Below are 21,536 nucleotides of genomic sequence, written 5' to 3'. Positions count from 1 at the left end.
GTACATCATTTTAAATTAAAAAAAAACATAATATGTTGATGAATAAGACTTCAGACAGTTGCAGATACATTTTACAACTATAGATAAACTAGTTGATCAGAAAACTAGAATTTAGAACTCAATTATTAAGCTTATATTAACATTTTTGATTATTGGGGTACATCATTTCAAATAAAAAAAAAACATAATATATTGATGAATAAGACTTCAGTCTGTTGCAGATACATGTTTCAACTATAGATAAACTAGTTGATCTGAAAACTAGAATTTAGAACTCAATACTTACGTTTATATTTACATTTTTTATTATTGGTGTAAATCATTTCAAATAAAAAAAAACATAAGTTGTTGTTGAATAGGACTTCACACAATTGCAAATACATTGAGCGCCTATAGATAGATTAGTTGAACCCAAAACTAGAATTTAGAAATCAATAATTACGTTATTATTAACGTTATTCATTGTTGGGGTACATCATTTCAAATTAAAAAAAAATATAATTTGTTGACGAATAAGACTTCAGACAGTTGCAGATACATTTTTCAACTATAGATAAACTAGATGATCTGAAAACTAGAATTTAAAACTCAATTATTAAGCTTATATTAAAATTTTTCATTATTGGGGTGAGTCATTTCAAATAAAAAAAAATATAATTTGTTGACGAATAAGACTTCAGACAGTTGCAGATACATTTTTCAACTATAGATAAACTAGTTGATCTGAAAACTAGAATTTAGAACTCAATAATTACGTTTATATTTACATTTTTTATTATTGTGGTAAATCATTTCAAATAAAAAAAAAACATAAGTTGTTGTTGAATAAGACTTCGGACAAATGCAAATACATTTATCCACTATACATAAACTAGATGATCAGCGAACTAGACTTTAAAACTCATTTATTAAGCTTATATTAACATTTTTCATTATTGGGGTACATCATTTCAAATTAAAAAAAAACATAATATGTTGATGAATAAGACTTCAGACAGTTGCAAATACATTGAGCACCTATAGATAGATTAGTTGTACGCAAAACTAGAATTTAGAAGTCAATAAATACGTTGATATTAACATTTTCATTATTGGGGTACATCATTTCAAATAAAAAAAAACATAAGTTGTTGTTGAATAGGACTTCATACAATTGCAAATACATTGAGCACCTATTGATAGATTAGTTGAACCCTAAACTAGAATTTAGAAATCAATGATTACGTTAATATTAACATTTTTCATTATTGGGGTACATCATTTCAAATTAAAAAAAAAACATAATATGTTGATGAATAAGACTTCAGACTGTCGCAGATACATGTTTCAACTATAGATAAACTAGTTGATCTGAAAACTATAATTTAGAACTCAATAATTACGTTTATATTTACATTTTTTATTATTGGTGTAAATCATTTCAAATAAAAAAAAAACATAAGTTGTTGTTGAATAGGACTTCACACAATTGCAAATACATTGAGCGCCTATAGATAGATTAGTTCAATCCAAAACTTGAATTTAGAAATCAATAATTACGTTATTATTAACGTTATTCATTGTTGGGGTACATCATTTCAAATTAAAAAAAAATATAATTCGTTGACGAATAAGACTTCAGACAGTTGCAGATACATTTTTCAACTATAGATAAACTAGTTTTCTGAAAACTAGAATTTAGAATTCAATAATTACGTTTATATTTACATTTTTTATAATTGTGGTAAATCATTTCAAATAAAAAAAAAAACATAATATGTTGATGAATAAGACTTCAGACTGTTGCAGATACATGTTTCAACTATAGATAAACTAGTTGATCTGAAAACTAGAATTTAGAACTCAATAATTACGTTTATATTTACATTTTTTATTATTGTGGTAAATCATTTCAAATAAAAAAAAAACATAAGTTGTTGTTGAATAAGACTTCAGACTGTTGCAGATACATGTTTCAACTATATATAAACTAGTTGATCTGAAAACTAGAATTTAGAACTCAATAATTACGTTTATATTTACATTTTTTATTATTGGTGTAAATCATTTCAAATAAAAAAAAAACATAAGTTGTTGTTGAATAGGACTTCACACAATTGCAAATACATTGAGCGCCTATAGATAGATTAGTTGAACCCAAAACTAGAATTTAGAAATCAATAATTACGTTATTATTAACGTTATTCATTGTTGGGGTACATCATTTCAAATTAAAAAAAAATATAATTTGTTGACGATTAAGACTTCAGACAGTTGCAGATACATTTTTCAACTATAGATAAACTAGATGATCTGAAAACTAGAATTTAAAACTCAATTATTAAGCTTATATTAAAATTTTTCATTATTGGGGTGAGTCATTTCAAATAAAAAAAAATATAATTTGTTGACGAATAAGACTTCAGACAGTTGCAGATACATTTTTCAACTATAGATAAACTAGTTGATCTGAAAACTAGAATTTAGAACTCAATAATTACGTTTCTATTTACATTTTTTATTATTGTGGTAAATCATTTCAAATAAAAAAAAAACATAAGTTGTTGTTGAATAAGACTTCAGACAAATGCAAATACATTTATCCACTATACATAAACTAGATGATCAGCGAACTAGACTTTAAAACTCAATTATTAAGCTTATATTAACATTTTTCATTATTGGGGTACATCATTTCAAATTAAAAATAAACATAATATGTTGATGAATAAGACTTCTGACAGTTGCAGATACATTTTTCAACTATAGATAAACTAGATGATCTGAAAACTAGAATTTAAAACTCAATTATAAAGCTTATATTAAAATTTTTCATTATTGGGGTGAGTCATTTCAAATAAAAAAAAATATAATTTGTTGACGAATAAGACTTCAGACAGTTGCAGATACATTTTTCAACTATAGATAAACTAGTTGATCTGAAAACTAGAATTTAGAACTCAATAATTACGTTTCTATTTACATTTTTTATTATTGTGGTAAATCATTTCAAATAAAAAAAAAACATAAGTTGTTGTTGAATAAGACTTCGGACAAATGCAAATACATTTATCCACTATACATAAACTAGATGATCAGCGAACTAGACTTTAAAACTCATTTATTAAGCTTATATTAACATTTTTCATTATTGGGGTACATCATTTCAAATTAAAAAAAAACATAATATGTTGATGAATAAGACTTCAGACAGTTGCAAATACATTGAGCACCTATAGATAGATTAGTTGTACGCAAAACTAGAATTTAGAAGTCAATAAATACGTTGATATTAACATTTTCATTATTGGGGTACATCATTTCAAATAAAAAAAAACATAAGTTGTTGTTGAATAGGACTTCATACAATTGCAAATACATTGAGCACCTATTGATAGATTAGTTGAACCCTAAACTAGAATTTAGAAATCAATGATTACGTTAATATTAACATTTTTCATTATTGGGGTACATCATTTCAAATTAAAAAAAAAACATAATATGTTGATGAATAAGACTTCAGACTGTCGCAGATACATGTTTCAACTATAGATAAACTAGTTGATCTGAAAACTATAATTTAGAACTCAATAATTACGTTTATATTTACATTTTTTATTATTGGTGTAAATCATTTCAAATAAAAAAAAAACATAAGTTGTTGTTGAATAGGACTTCACACAATTGCAAATACATTGAGCGCCTATAGATAGATTAGTTCAATCCAAAACTAGAATTTAGAAATCAATAATTACGTTATTATTAACGTTATTCATTGTTGGGGTACATCATTTCAAATTAAAAAAAAATATAATTCGTTGACGAATAAGACTTCAGACAGTTGCAGATACATTTTTCAACTATAGATAAACTAGTTTTCTGAAAACTAGAATTTAGAATTCAATAATTACGTTTATATTTACATTTTTTATTATTGTGGTAAATCATTTCAAATAAAAAAAAAACATAATATGTTGATGAATAAGACTTCAGACTGTTGCAGATACATGTTTCAACTATAGATAAACTAGTTGATCTGAAAACTAGAATTTGGAACTCAATAATTACGTTTCTATTTACATTTTTTATTATTGTGGTAAATCATTTCAAATAAAAAAAAAACATAAGTTGTTGTTGAATAAGACTTCGGACAAATGCAAATACATTTATCCACTATACATAAACTAGATGATCAGCGAACTAGACTTTAAAACTCATTTATTAAGCTTATATTAACATTTTTCATTATTGGGGTACATCATTTCAAATTAAAAAAAAACATAATATGTTGATGAATAAGACTTCAGACAGTTGCAAATACATTGAGCACCTATAGATAGATTAGTTGTACGCAAAACTAGAATTTAGAAGTCAATAAATACGTTGATATTAACATTTTCATTATTGGGGTACATCATTTCAAATAAAAAAAAACATAAGTTGTTGTTGAATAGGACTTCATACAATTGCAAATACATTGAGCACCTATTGATAGATTAGTTGAACCCTAAACTAGAATTTAGAAATCAATGATTACGTTAATATTAACATTTTTCATTATTGGGGTACATCATTTCAAATTAAAAAAAAAACATAATATGTTGATGAATAAGACTTCAGACTGTCGCAGATACATGTTTCAACTATAGATAAACTAGTTGATCTGAAAACTATAATTTAGAACTCAATAATTACGTTTATATTTACATTTTTTATTATTGGTGTAAATCATTTCAAATAAAAAAAAAACATAAGTTGTTGTTGAATAGGACTTCACACAATTGCAAATACATTGAGCGCCTATAGATAGATTAGTTCAATCCAAAACTAGAATTTAGAAATCAATAATTACGTTATTATTAACGTTATTCATTGTTGGGGTACATCATTTCAAATTAAAAAAAAATATAATTCGTTGACGAATAAGACTTCAGACAGTTGCAGATACATTTTTCAACTATAGATAAACTAGTTTTCTGAAAACTAGAATTTAGAATTCAATAATTACGTTTATATTTACATTTTTTATTATTGTGGTAAATCATTTCAAATAAAAAAAAAACATAATATGTTGATGAATAAGACTTCAGACTGTTGCAGATACATGTTTCAACTATAGATAAACTAGTTGATCTGAAAACTAGAATTTAGAACTCAATAATTACGTTTCTATTTACATTTTTTATTATTGTGGTAAATCATTTCAAATAAAAAAAAAACATAAGTTGTTGTTGAATAAGACTTCAGACAGTTGCAGATACATTTTTCCACTATAGATAAACTAGTTGATCAGAAAACTAGAATTTAAAACTCAATTATTACGTTTATATTTACATTTTTTATTATTGGCGTAAATCATTTTAAATAAAAAAAAACATAAGTTGTTGTTGAATAGGACTTCACACAATTGCAAATACATTGAGTGCCTATAGATAGATTATTTGAACCCAAAACTAGAATTTAGAAATCAATAATTACGTTATTATTAACGTTATTAATTGTTGGGGTACATCATTTCAAATTAATAAAAAAAATATAATTTGTTGACGAATAAGACTTCAGACAGTTGCAGATACATTTTTCAACTATAGATAAACTAGTTGATCTGAAAACTAGAATTTAGAACTCAATAATTACGTTTATATTTACATTTTTATTATTGTGGTAAATCATTTCAAATAAAAAAAAACATAAGTTGTTGTTGCATAAGACTTCAGACTGTTGCAGATACATTTTTCAACTATACATAAACTAGATGTTCTGAAAACTAGAATTTAAAACTCAATTATTAAGCTTATATTAAAATTTTTCATTATTGGGGTGTCATTTCAAATAAAAAAAAATATAATTTGTTGACGAATAAGACTTCATACAATTGCAAATACATTGAGTACCTATAGATAGATTAGTTGTACGCAAAACAAGAATTTAGAAGTCAATAAATACGTTGATATTAACATTTTCATTATTGGGGTACATCATTTCAAATAAAAAAAAACATAAGTTGTTGTTGAATAGGACTTCATACAATTGCAAATACATTGAGCACCTATTGATAGATTAGTTGAACCCAAAACTAGAATTTAGAAATCAATAATTACGTTATTATTAACGTTATTCATTGTTGGGGTACATCATTTCAAATTAAAAAAAAAACATAATATGTTGATGAATAAGACTTCAGACTGTCGCAGATACATTTTTCAACTATAGATAAACTAGTTGATCTGAAAACTAGAATTTAGAACTCAATAATTACGTTTCTATTTACATTTTTTATTATTGTGGTAAATCATTTCAAATAAAAAAAAAACATAAGTTGTTGTTGAATAAGACTTCAGACAAATGCAAATACATTTATCCACTATACATAAACTAGATGATCAGCGAACTAGACTTTAAAACTCAATTATTAAGCTTATATTAACATTTTTCATTATTGGGGTACATCATTTCAAATTAAAAATAAACATAATATGTTGATGAATAAGACTTCAGACAGTTGCAGATACATTTTTCAACTATAGATAAACTAGATGATCTGAAAACTAGAATTTAAAACTCAATTATTAAGCTTATATTAAAATTTTTCATTATTGGGGTGAGTCATTTCAAATAAAAAAAAATATAATTTGTTGACGAATAAGACTTCATACAATTGCAAATACATTGAGTACCTATAGATAGATTAGTTGTACGCAAAACAAGAATTTAGAAGTCAATAAATACGTTGATATTAACATTTTCATTATTGGGGTACATCATTTCAAATAAAAAAAAACATAAGTTGTTGTTGAATAGGACTTCATACAATTGCAAATACATTGAGCACCTATTGATAGATTAGTTGAACCCAAAACTAGAATTTAGAAATCAATAATTACGTTATTATTAACGTTATTCATTGTTGGGGTACATCATTTCAAATTAAAAAAAAAACATAATATGTTGATGAATAAGACTTCAGACTGTCGCAGATACATTTTTCAACTATAGATAAACTAGTTGATCTGAAAACTAGAATTTAGAACTCAATAATTACGTTTCTATTTACATTTTTTATTATTGTGGTAAATCATTTCAAATAAAAAAAAAACATAAGTTGTTGTTGAATAAGACTTCAGACAAATGCAAATACATTTATCCACTATACATAAACTAGATGATCAGCGAACTAGACTTTAAAACTCATTTATTAAGCTTATATTAACATTTTTCATTATTGGGGTACATCATTTCAAATTAAAAAAAAACATAATATGTTGATGAATAAGACTTCAGACAGTTGCAGATACATTTTTCAACTATAGATAAACTAGTTGATCTGAAAACTAGAATTTAGAACTCAATAATTACGTTTATATTTACATTTTTATTATTGTGGTAAATCATTTCAAATAAAAAAAAACATAAGTTGTTGTTGCATAAGACTTCAGACTGTTGCAGATACATTTTTCAACTATACATAAACTAGATGTTCTGAAAACTAGAATTTAAAACTCAATTATTAAGCTTATATTAAAATTTTTCATTATTGGGGTGAGTCATTTCAAATAAAAAAAAATATAATTTGTTGACGAATAAGACTTCATACAATTGCAAATACATTGAGTACCTATAGATAGATTAGTTGTACGCAAAACAAGAATTTAGAAGTCAATAAATACGTTGATATTAACATTTTCATTATTGGGGTACATCATTTCAAATAAAAAAAAACATAAGTTGTTGTTGAATAGGACTTCATACAATTGCAAATACATTGAGCACCTATTGATAGATTAGTTGAACCCAAAACTAGAATTTAGAAATCAATAATTACGTTATTATTAACGTTATTCATTGTTGGGGTACATCATTTCAAATTAAAAAAAAAACATAATATGTTGATGAATAAGACTTCAGACTGTCACAGATACATTTTTCAACTATAGATAAACTAGTTGATCTGAAAACTAGAATTTAGAACTCAATAATTACGTTTCTATTTACATTTTTTATTATTGTGGTAAATCATTTCAAATAAAAAAAAAACATAAGTTGTTGTTGAATAAGACTTCAGACAAATGCAAATACATTTATCCACTATACATAAACTAGATGATCAGCGAACTAGACTTTAAAACTCAATTATTAAGCTTATATTAACATTTTTCATTATTGGGGTACATCATTTCAAATTAAAAATAAACATAATATGTTGATGAATAAGACTTCAGACAGTTGCAGATACATTTTTCAACTATAGATAAACTAGATGATCTGAAAACTAGAATTTAAAACTCAATTATTAAGCTTATATTAAAATTTTTCATTATTGGGGTGAGTCATTTCAAATAAAAAAAAATATAATTTGTTGACGAATAAGACTTCATACAATTGCAAATACATTGAGTACCTATAGATAGATTAGTTGTACGCAAAACAAGAATTTAGAAGTCAATAAATACGTTGATATTAACATTTTCATTATTGGGGTACATCATTTCAAATAAAAAAAAACATAAGTTGTTGTTGAATAGGACTTCATACAATTGCAAATACATTGAGCACCTATTGATAGATTAGTTGAACCCAAAACTAGAATTTAGAAATCAATAATTACGTTATTATTAACGTTATTCATTGTTGGGGTACATCATTTCAAATTAAAAAAAAAAACATAATATGTTGATGAATAAGACTTCAGACTGTCGCAGATACATTTTTCAACTATAGATAAACTAGTTGATCTGAAAACTAGAATTTAGAACTCAATAATTACGTGTCTATTTACATTTTTTATTATTGTGGTAAATCATTTCAAATAAAAAAAAAACATAAGTTGTTGTTGAATAAGACTTCAGACAAATGCAAATACATTTATCCACTATACATAAACTAGATGATCAGCGAACTAGACTTTAAAACTCATTTATTAAGCTTATATTAACATTTTTCATTATTGGGGTACATCATTTCAAATTAAAAAAAAACATAATATGTTGATGAATAAGACTTCAGACAGTTGCAAATACATTGAGCACCTATAGATAGATTAGTTGTACGCAAAACTAGAATTTAGAAGTCAATAAATACGTTGATATTAACATTTTCATTATTGGGGTACATCATTTCAAATAAAAAAAAACATAAGTTGTTGTTGAATAGGACTTCATACAATTGCAAATACATTGAGCACCTATTGATAGATTAGTTGAACCCTAAACTAGAATTTAGAAATCAATGATTACGTTAATATTAACATTTTTCATTATTGGGGTACATCATTTCAAATTAAAAAAAAAACATAATATGTTGATGAATAAGACTTCAGACTGTCGCAGATACATGTTTCAACTATAGATAAACTAGTTGATCTGAAAACTATAATTTAGAACTCAATAATTACGTTTATATTTACATTTTTTATTATTGGTGTAAATCATTTCAAATAAAAAAAAAACATAAGTTGTTGTTGAATAGGACTTCACACAATTGCAAATACATTGAGCGCCTATAGATAGATTAGTTCAATCCAAAACTAGAATTTAGAAATCAATAATTACGTTATTATTAACGTTATTCATTGTTGGGGTACATCATTTCAAATTAAAAAAAAATATAATTCGTTGACGAATAAGACTTCAGACAGTTGCAGATACATCTTTCAACTATAGATAAACTAGTTTTCTGAAAACTAGAATTTAGAATTCAATAATTACGTTTATATTTACATTTTTTATTATTGTGGTAAATCATTTCAAATAAAAAAAAAACATAATATGTTGATGAATAAGACTTCAGACTGTTGCAGATACATGTTTTAACTATAGATAAACTAGTTGATCTGAAAACTAGAATTTAGAACTCAATAATTACGTTTCTATTTACATTTTTTATTATTGTGGTAAATCATTTCAAATAAAAAAAAAACATAAGTTGTTGTTGAATAAGACTTCGGACAAATGCAAATACATTTATCCACTATACATAAACTAGATGATCAGCGAACTAGACTTTAAAACTCATTTATTAAGCTTATATTAACATTTTTCATTATTGGGGTACATCATTTCAAATTAAAAAAAAACATAATATGTTGATGAATAAGACTTCAGACAGTTGCAAATACATTGAGCACCTATAGATAGATTAGTTGTACGCAAAACTAGAATTTAGAAGTCAATAAATACGTTGATATTAACATTTTCATTATTGGGGTACATCATTTCAAATAAAAAAAAACATAAGTTGTTGTTGAATAGGACTTCATACAATTGCAAATACATTGAGCACCTATTGATAGATTAGTTGAACCCTAAACTAGAATTTAGAAATCAATGATTACGTTAATATTAACATTTTTCATTATTGGGGTACATCATTTCAAATTAAAAAAAAAACATAATATGTTGATGAATAAGACTTCAGACTGTCGCAGATACATGTTTCAACTATAGATAAACTAGTTGATCTGAAAACTATAATTTAGAACTCAATAATTACGTTTATATTTACATTTTTTATTATTGGTGTAAATCATTTCAAATAAAAAAAAAACATAAGTTGTTGTTGAATAGGACTTCACACAATTGCAAATACATTGAGCGCCTATAGATAGATTAGTTCAATCCAAAACTAGAATTTAGAAATCAATAATTACGTTATTATTAACGTTATTCATTGTTGGGGTACATCATTTCAAATTAAAAAAAAATATAATTCGTTGACGAATAAGACTTCAGACAGTTGCAGATACATGTTTCAACTATAGATAAACTAGTTGATCTGAAAACTATAATTTAGAACTCAATAATTACGTTTATATTTACATTTTTTATTATTGGTGTAAATCATTTCAAATAAAAAAAAAACATAAGTTGTTGTTGAATAAGACTTCAGACAAATGCAAATACATTTTTCAACTATACATAAACTAGATGTTCTGAAAACTAGAATTTAAAACTCAATTATTAAGCTTATATTAAAATTTTTCATTATTGGGGTGAGTCATTTCAAATAAAAAAAAATATAATTTGTTGACGAATAAGACTTCATACAATTGCAAATACATTGAGCACCTATAGATAGATTAGTTGTACGCAAAACTAGAATTTAGAAGTCAATAAATACGTTGATATTAACATTTTCATTATTGGGGTACATCATTTCAAATAAAAAAAAACATAAGTTGTTGTTGAATAGGACTTCATACAATTGCAAATACATTGAGCACCTATTGATAGATTAGTTGAACCCTAAACTAGAATTTAGAAATCAATGATTACGTTAATATTAACATTTTTCATTATTGGGGTACATCATTTCAAATTAAAAAAAAAACATTATATGTTGATGAATAAGACTTCAGACTGTCGCAGATACATGTTTCAACTATAGATAAACTAGTTGATCTGAAAACTATAATTTAGAACTCAATAATTACGTTTATATTTACATTTTTTATTATTGGTGCAAATCATTTCAAATAAAAAAAAAACATAAGTTGTTGTTGAATAGGACTTCACACAATTGCAAATACATTGAGCGCCTATAGATAGATTAGTTCAACCCAAAACTAGAATTTAGAAATCAATAATTACGTTATTATTAACGTTATTATTAACGTTATTCATTGTTGGGGTACATCATATCAAATTAAAAAAAAATATAATTTGTTGACGAATAAGACTTCAGACAGTTGCAGATACATTTTTCAACTATAGATAAACTAGTTTTCTGAAAACTAGAATTTAGAATTCAATAATTACGTTTATATTTACATTTTTTATTATTGTGCTAAATCATTTCAAATAAAAAAAAAACATAATATGTTGATGAATAAGACTTCAGACTGTTGCAGATACATGTTTCAACTATAGATAAACTAGTTGATCTGAAAACTAGAATTTAGAACTCAATAATTACGTTTATATTTACATTTTTTATTATTGGTGTAAATCATTTCAAATAAAAAAAAAACATAAGTTGTTGTTGAATAGGACTTCACACAATTGCAAATACATTGAGCGCCTATAGATAGATTAGTTGAACCCAAAACTAGAATTTAGAAATCAATAATTACGTTATTATTAACGTTATTCATTGTTGGGGTACATCATTTCAAATTAAAAAAAAATATAATTTGTTGACGATTAAGACTTCAGACAGTTGCCGATACATTTTTCAACTATAGATAAACTAGATGATCTGAAAACTAGAATTTAAAACTCAATTATTAAGCTTATATTAAAATTTTTCATTATTGGGGTGAGTCATTTCAAATAAAAAAAAATATAATTTGTTGACGAATAAGACTTCAGACAGTTGCAGATACATTTTTCAACTATAGATAAACTAGTTGATCTGAAAACTAGAATTTAGAACTCAATAATTACGTTTCTATTTACATTTTTTATTATTGTGGTAAATCATTTCAAATAAAAAAAAAACATAAGTTGTTGTTGAATAAGACTTCAGACAAATGCAAATACATTTATCCACTATACATAAACTAGATGATCAGCGAACTAGACTTTAAAACTCAATTATTAAGCTTATATTAACATTTTTCATTATTGGGGTACATCATTTCAAATTAAAAATAAACATAATATGTTGATGAATAAGACTTCAGACAGTTGCAGATACATTTTTCATTGTTGGGGTACATCATTTCAAATTTAAAAAAAAAAAAAATAAGTTGATGAATAAGATTTCAGTCGATTCCAAATACATTTAACCACTATACATAAACTAGATGATCAGTGAACTAGACTTTAAAACTCAATTATTAAGCTTATATTAACATTTTTCATTATTGGGGTACATCATTTTAAATTAAAAAAAAACATAATATGTTGATGAATAAGACTTCAGACAGTTGCAGATACATTTTACAACTATAGATAAACTAGTTGATCAGAAAACTAGAATTTAGAACTCAATTATTAAGCTTATATTAACATTTTTGATTATTGGGGTACATCATTTCAAATAAAAAAAAAACATAATATATTGAAGAATAAGACTTCAGACTGTTGCAGATACATGTTTCAACTATAGATAAACTAGTTGATCTGAAAACTAGAATTTAGAACTCAATACTTACGTTTATATTTACATTTTTTATTATTGGTGTAAATCATTTCAAATAAAAAAAAACATAAGTTGTTGTTGAATAGGACTTCACACAATTGCAAATACATTGAGCGCCTATAGATAGATTAGTTGAACCCAAAACTAGAATTTAGAAATCAATAATTACGTTATTATTAACGTTATTCATTGTTGGGGTACATCATTTCAAATTAAAAAAAAACATAATATGTTGACGAATAAGACTTCAGACAGTTGCAGATACATTTTTCAACTATAGATAAACTAGATGATCTGAAAACTAGAATTTATAACTCAATTATTAAGCTTATATTAAAATTTTTCATTATTGGGGTGTCATTTCAAATAAAAAAAAATATAATTTGTTGACGAATAAGACTTCAGACAGTTGCAGATACATTTTTCAACTATAGATAAACTAGTTTTCTGAAAACTAGAATTTAGAATTCAATAATTACGTTTATATTTACATTTTTTATTATTGTGCTAAATCATTTCAAATAAAAAAAAAACATAATATGTTGATGAATAAGACTTCAGACTGTTGCAGATACATGTTTCAACTATAGATAAACTAGTTGATCTGAAAACTAGAATTTAGAACTCAATAATTACGTTTATATTTACATTTTTTATTATTGGTGTAAATCATTTCAAATAAAAAAAAAACATAAGTTGTTGTTGAATAGGACTTCACACAATTGCAAATACATTGAGCGCCTATAGATAGATTAGTTGAACCCAAAACTAGAATTTAGAAATCAATAATTACGTTATTATTAACGTTATTCATTGTTGGGGTACATCATTTCAAATTAAAAAAAAATATAATTTGTTGACGATTAAGACTTCAGACAGTTGCAGATACATTTTTCAACTATAGATAAACTAGATGATCTGAAAACTAGAATTTAAAACTCAATTATTAAGCTTATATTAAAATTTTTCATTATTGGGGTGAGTCATTTCAAATAAAAAAAAATATAATTTGTTGACGAATAAGACTTCAGACAGTTGCAGATACATTTTTCAACTATAGATAAACTAGTTGATCTGAAAACTAGAATTTAGAACTCAATAATTACGTTTCTATTTACATTTTTTATTATTGTGGTAAATCATTTCAAATAAAAAAAAAACATAAGTTGTTGTTGAATAAGACTTCAGACAAATGCAAATACATTTATCCACTATACATAAACTAGATGATCAGCGAACTAGACTTTAAAACTCAATTATTAAGCCTATATTAACATTTTTCATTATTGGGGTACATCATTTCAAATTAAAAATAAACATAATATGTTGATGAATAAGACTTCAGACAGTTGCAGATACATTTTTCATTGTTGGGGTACATCATTTCAAATTTAAAAAAAAAAAAAATAAGTTGATGAATAAGATTTCAGACGATTCCAAATACATTTAACCACTATACATAAACTAGATGATCAGTGAACTAGACTTTAAAACTCAATTATTAAGCTTATATTAACATTTTTCATTATTGGGGTACATCATTTTAAATTAAAAAAAAACATAATATGTTGATGAATAAGACTTCAGACAGTTGCAGATACATTTTACAACTATAGATAAACTAGTTGATCAGAAAACTAGAATTTAGAACTCAATTATTAAGCTTATATTAACATTTTTGATTATTGGGGTACATCATTTCAAATAAAAAAAAAACATAATATATTGAAGAATAAGACTTCAGACTGTTGCAGATACATGTTTCAACTATAGATAAACTAGTTGATCTGAAAACTAGAATATAGAACTCAATACTTACGTTTATATTTACATTTTTTATTATTGGTGTAAATCATTTCAAATAAAAAAAAACATAAGTTGTTGTTGAATAGGACTTCACACAATTGCAAATACATTGAGCGCCTATAGATAGATTAGTTGAACCCAAAACTAGAATTTAGAAATCAATAATTACGTTATTATTAACGTTATTCATTGTTGGGGTACATCATTTCAAATTAAAAAAAAATATAATTTGTTGACGAATAAGACTTCAGACAGTTGCAGATACATTTTTCAACTATAGATAAACTAGATGATCTGAAAACTAGAATTTATAACTCAATTATTAAGCTTATATTAAAATTTTTCATTATTGGGGTGAGTCATTTCAAATAAAAAAAAATATAATTTGTTGACGAATAAGACTTCAGACAGTTGCAGATACATTTTTCAACTATAGATAAACTAGTTGATCTGAAAACTAGAATTTAGAACTCAATAATTACGTTTCTATTTACATTTTTTATTATTGTGGTAAATCATTTCAAATAAAAAAAAAACATAAGTTGTTGTTGAATAAGACTTCGGACAAATGCAAATACATTTATCCACTATACATAAACTAGATGATCAGCGAACTAGACTTTAAAACTCATTTATTAAGCTTATATTAACATTTTTCATTATTGGGGTACATCATTTCAAATTAAAAAAAAACATAATATGTTGATGAATAAGACTTCAGACAGTTGCAGATACATTTTTCAACTATAGATAAACTAGTTGATCAGAAAACTAGAATTTAAAACTCAATTATTACGTTTATATTTACATTTTTTATTATTGGCGTAAATCATTTCAAATAAAAAAAAACATAAGTTGTTGTTGAATAGGACTTCATACAATTGCAAATACATTGAGCACCTATTGATAGATTAGTTGAACCTTAAACTAGAATTTAGAAATCAATGATTACGTTAATATTAACATTTTTCATTATTGAGGTACATCATTTCAAATTAAAAAAAAAACATAATATGTTGATGAATAAGACTTCAGACTGTCGCAGATACATGTTTCAACTATAGATAAACTAGTTGATCTGAAAACTAGAATTTAGAACTCAATAATTACGTTTATATTTACATTTTTTATTATTGGTGTAAATCATTTCAAATAAAAAAAAAACATAAGTTGTTGTTGAATAGGACTTCACACAATTGCAAATACATTGAGAGCCTATAGATAGATTAGTTGAACCCAAAACTAGAATTTAGAAATCAATAATTACGTTATTATTAACGTTATTCATTGTTGGGGTACATCATTTCAAATTAAAAAAAAATATAATTTGTTGACGAATAAGACTTCAGACAGTTGCAGATACATTTTTCAACTATCGATAAACTAGATGATCTGAAAACTAGAATTTAGAACTCAATAATTACGTTTCTATTTACATTTTTTATTATTGTGGTAAATCATTTCAAATAAAAAAAAAACATAAGTTGTTGTTGAATAAGACTTCGGACAAATGCAAATACATTTATCCACTATACATAAACTAGATGATCAGCGAACTAGACTTTAAAACTAATTTATTAAGCTTATATTAACATTTTTCATTATTGGGGTACATCATTTCAAATTAAAAAAAAACATAATATGTTGATGAATAAGACTTCAGACAGTTGCAGATACATTTTTCAACTATAGATAAACTAGTTGATCAGAAAACTAGAATTTAAAACTCAATTATTACGTTTATATTTACATTTTTTATTATTGGCGTAAATCATTTCAAATAAAAAAAAACATAAGTTGTTGTTGAATAGGACTTCATACAATTGCAAATACATTGAGCACCTATAGATAGATTAGTTGAACCCAAAACTAGAATTTAGAAATCAATAATTACGTTATTATTAACGTTATTCATTGTTGGGGTACATCATTTCAAATTAAAAAAAAATATAATTTGTTGACGAATAAGACTTCAGACAGTTGCAGATACATTTTTCAACTATAGATAAACTAGTTGATCTGAAAACTAGAATTTAGAAGTCAATAAATACGTTGATATTAACATTTTCATTATTGGGGTACATCATTTTAAATTAAAAAAAAACATAATATGTTGATGAATAAGACTTCAGACTGTTGAAGTTACATTTTTCAACTATAGATAAACTAGTTGATCAGAAAACTAGAATTTAGAACTCAATTATTAAGCTTATATTAAAATTTTTCATTATTGGGGTGAGTCATTTCAAATAAAAAAAAATATAATTTGTTGACGAATAAGACTTCAGACAGTTGCAGATACATTTTTCAACTATAGATAAACTAGTTGATCTGAAAACTAGAATTTAGAACTCAATAATTACGTTTCTATTTACATTTTTTATTATTGTGGTAAATCATTTCAAATAAAAAAAAAACATAAGTTGTTGTTGAATAAGACTTCGGACAAATGCAAATACATTTATCCACTATACATAAACTAGATGATCAGCGAACTAGACTTTAAAACTCATTTATTAAGCTTATATTAACATTTTTCATTATTGGGGTACATCATTTCAAATTAAAAAAAAACATAATATGTTGATGAATAAGACTTCAGACAGTTGCAGATACATTTTTCATTGTTGGGGTACATCATTTCAAATTTAAAAAAAAAAAAAATAAGTTGATGAATAAGATTTCAGACGATTCCAAATACATTTAACCACTATACATAAACTAGATGATCAGCGAACTAGACTTTAAAACTCAATTATTAAGCTTATATTAACATTTTTCATGATTGGGGTACATCATTTTAAATTAAAAAAAAACATAATATGTTGATGAATAAGACTTCAGACAGTTGCAGATACATTTTACAACTATAGATAAACTAGTTGATCAGAAAACTAGAATTTAGAACTCAATTATTAAGCTTATATTAACATTTTTGATTATTGGGGTACATCATTTCAAATAAAAAAAAAACATAATATATTGAAGAATAAGACTTCAGACTGTTGCAGATACATGTTTCAACTATAGATAAACTAGTTGATCTGAAAACTAGAATTTAGAACTCAATACTTACGTTTATATTTACATTTTTTATTATTGGTGTAAATCATTTCAAATAAAAAAAAACATAAGTTGTTGTTGAATAGGACTTCACACAATTGCAAATACATTGAGCGCCTATAGATAGATTAGTTGAACCCAAAACTAGAATTTAGAAATCAATAATTACGTTATTATTAACGTTATTCATTGTTGGGGTACATCATTTCAAATTAAAAAAAAATATAATTTGTTGACGAATAAGACTTCAGACAGTTGCAGATACATTTTTCAACTATAGATAAACTAGATGATCTGAAAACTAGAATTTATAACTCAATTATTAAGCTTATATTAAAATTTTTCATTATTGGGGTGAGTCATTTCAAATAAAAAAAAATATAATTTGTTGACGAATAAGACTTCAGACAGTTGCAGATACATTTTTCAACTATAGATAAACTAGTTGATCTGAAAACTAGAATTTAGAACTCAATAATTACGTTTCTATTTACATTTTTTATTATTGTGGTAAATCATTTCAAATAAAAAAAAAACATAAGTTGTTGTTGAATAAGACTTCGGACAAATGCAAATACATTTATCCACTATACATAAACTAGATGATCAGCGAACTAGACTTTAAAACTCATTTATTAAGCTTATATTAACATTTTTCATTATTGGGGTACATCATTTCAAATTAAAAAAAAACATAATATGTTGATGAATAAGACTTCAGACAGTTGCAGATACATTTTTCAACTATAGATAAACTAGTTGATCAGAAAACTAGAATTTAAAACTCAATTATTACGTTTATATTTACATTTTTTATTATTGGCGTAAATCATTTCAAATAAAAAAAAACATAAGTTGTTGTTGAATAGGACTTCATACAATTGCAAATACATTGAGCACCTATTGATAGATTAGTTGAACCTTAAACTAGAATTTAGAAATCAATGATTACGTTAATATTAACATTTTTCATTATTGAGGTACATCATTTCAAATTAAAAAAAAAACATAATATGTTGATGAATAAGACTTCAGACTGTCGCAGATACATGTTTCAACTATAGATAAACTAGTTGATCTGAAAACTAGAATTTAGAACTCAATAATTACGTTTATATTTACATTTTTTATTATTGGTGTAAATCATTTCAAATAAAAAAAAAACATAAGTTGTTGTTGAATAGGACTTCACACAATTGCAAATACATTGAGAGCCTATAGATAGATTAGTTGAACCCAAAACTAGAATTTAGAAATCAATAATTACGTTATTATTAACGTTATTCATTGTTGGGGTACATCATTTCAAATTAAAAAAAAATATAATTTGTTGACGAATAAGACTTCAGACAGTTGCAGATACATTTTTCAACTATCGATAAACTAGATGATCTGAAAACTAGAATTTAGAACTCAATAATTACGTTTCTATTTACATTTTTTATTATTGTGGTAAATCATTTCAAATAAAAAAAAAACATAAGTTGTTGTTGAATAAGACTTCGGACAAATGCAAATACATTTATCCACTATACATAAACTAGATGATCAGCGAACTAGACTTTAAAACTAATTTATTAAGCTTATATTAACATTTTTCATTATTGGGGTACATCATTTCAAATTAAAAAAAAACATAATATGTTGATGAATAAGACTTCAGACAGTTGCAGATACATTTTTCAACTATAGATAAACTAGTTGATCAGAAAACTAGAATTTAAAACTCAATTATTACGTTTATATTTACATTTTTTATTATTGGCGTAAATCATTTCAAATAAAAAAAAACATAAGTTGTTGTTGAATAGGACTTCATACAATTGCAAATACATTGAGCACCTATAGATAGATTAGTTGAACCCAAAACTAGAATTTAGAAATCAATAATTACGTTATTATTAACGTTATTCATTGTTGGGGTACATCATTTCAAATTAAAAAAAAATATAATTTGTTGACGAATAAGACTTCAGACAGTTGCAGATACATTTTTCAACTATAGATAAACTAGTTGATCTGAAAACTAGAATTTAGAAGTCAATAAATACGTTGATATTAACATTTTCATTATTGGGGTACATCATTTTAAATTAAAAAAAAACATAATATGTTGATGAATAAGACTTCAGACTGTTGAAGTTACATTTTTCAACTATAGATAAACTAGTTGATCAGAAAACTAGAATTTAGAACTCAATTATTAAGCTTATATTTACATTTTTGATTATTGTGGTAAATCATTTCAAATAAAAAAAAAAACATAATTTGTTGTTGAATAAGACTTCAGACAAATGCAAATACATTTATCCACTATACATAAACTAGATGATCAGCGAACTAGACTTTAAAACTCAATTATTAAGCTTATATTAACATTTTTCATTATTGGGGTACATCATTTTAAATTAAAAAAAAACATAATATGTTGATGAATAAGACTTCAGACAGTTGCAGATACATTTTACAACTATAGATAAACTAGTTGATCAGAAAACTAGAATTTAGAACTCAATTATTAAGCTTATATTAACATTTTTGATTATTGGGGTACATCATTTCAAATAAAAAAAAAACATAATATATTGAAGAATAAGACTTCAGACTGTTGCAGATACATGTTTCAACTATAGATAAACTAGTTGATCTGAAAACTAGAATTTAGAACTCAATACTTACGTTTATATTTACATTTTTTATTATTGGTGTAAATCATTTCAAATAAAAAAAAACATAAGTTGTTGTTGAATAGGACTTCACACAATTGCAAATACATTGAGCGCCTATAGATAGATTAGTTGAACCCAAAACTAGAATTTAGAAATCAATAATTACGTTATTATTAACGTTATTCATTGTTGGGGTACATCATTTCAAATTAAAAAAAAATATAATTTGTTGACGAATAAGACTTCAGACAGTTGCAGATACATTTTTCAACTATAGATAAACTAGATGATCTGAAAACTAGAATTTAGAACTCAATAATTACGTTTCTATTTACATTTTTTATTATTGTGGTAAATCATTTCAAATAAAAAAAAAACATAAGTTGTTGTTGAATAAGACTTCGGACAAATGCAAATACATTTATCCACTATACATAAACTAGATGATCAGCGAACTAGACTTTAAAACTAATTTATTAAGCTTATATTAACATTTTTCATTATTGGGGTACATCATTTCAAATTAAAAAAAAACATAATATGTTGATGAATAAGACTTCAGACAGTTGCAGATACATTTTTCAACTATAGATAAACTAGTTGATCAGAAAACTAGAATTTAAAACTCAATTATTACGTTTATATTTACATTTTTTATTATTGGCGTAAATCATTTCAAATAAAAAAAAACATAAGTTGTTGTTGAATAGGACTTCATACAATTGCAAATACATTGAGCACCTATAGATAGATTAGTTGAACCCAAAACTAGAATTTAGAAATCAATAATTACGTTATTATTAACGTTATTCATTGTTGGGGTACATCATTTCAAATTAAAAAAAAATATAATTTGTTGACGAATAAGACTTCAGACAGTTGCAGATACATTTTTCAACTATAGATAAACTAGTTGATCTGAAAACTAGAATTTAGAAG

Source organism: Metopolophium dirhodum, chromosome 1 (genome assembly GCF_019925205.1).
Source record: "Metopolophium dirhodum isolate CAU chromosome 1, ASM1992520v1, whole genome shotgun sequence".
NCBI classification, from domain to species: Eukaryota; Metazoa; Arthropoda; class Insecta; order Hemiptera; family Aphididae; genus Metopolophium; species Metopolophium dirhodum.
This window is presented reverse-complemented; position numbering follows the sequence as displayed.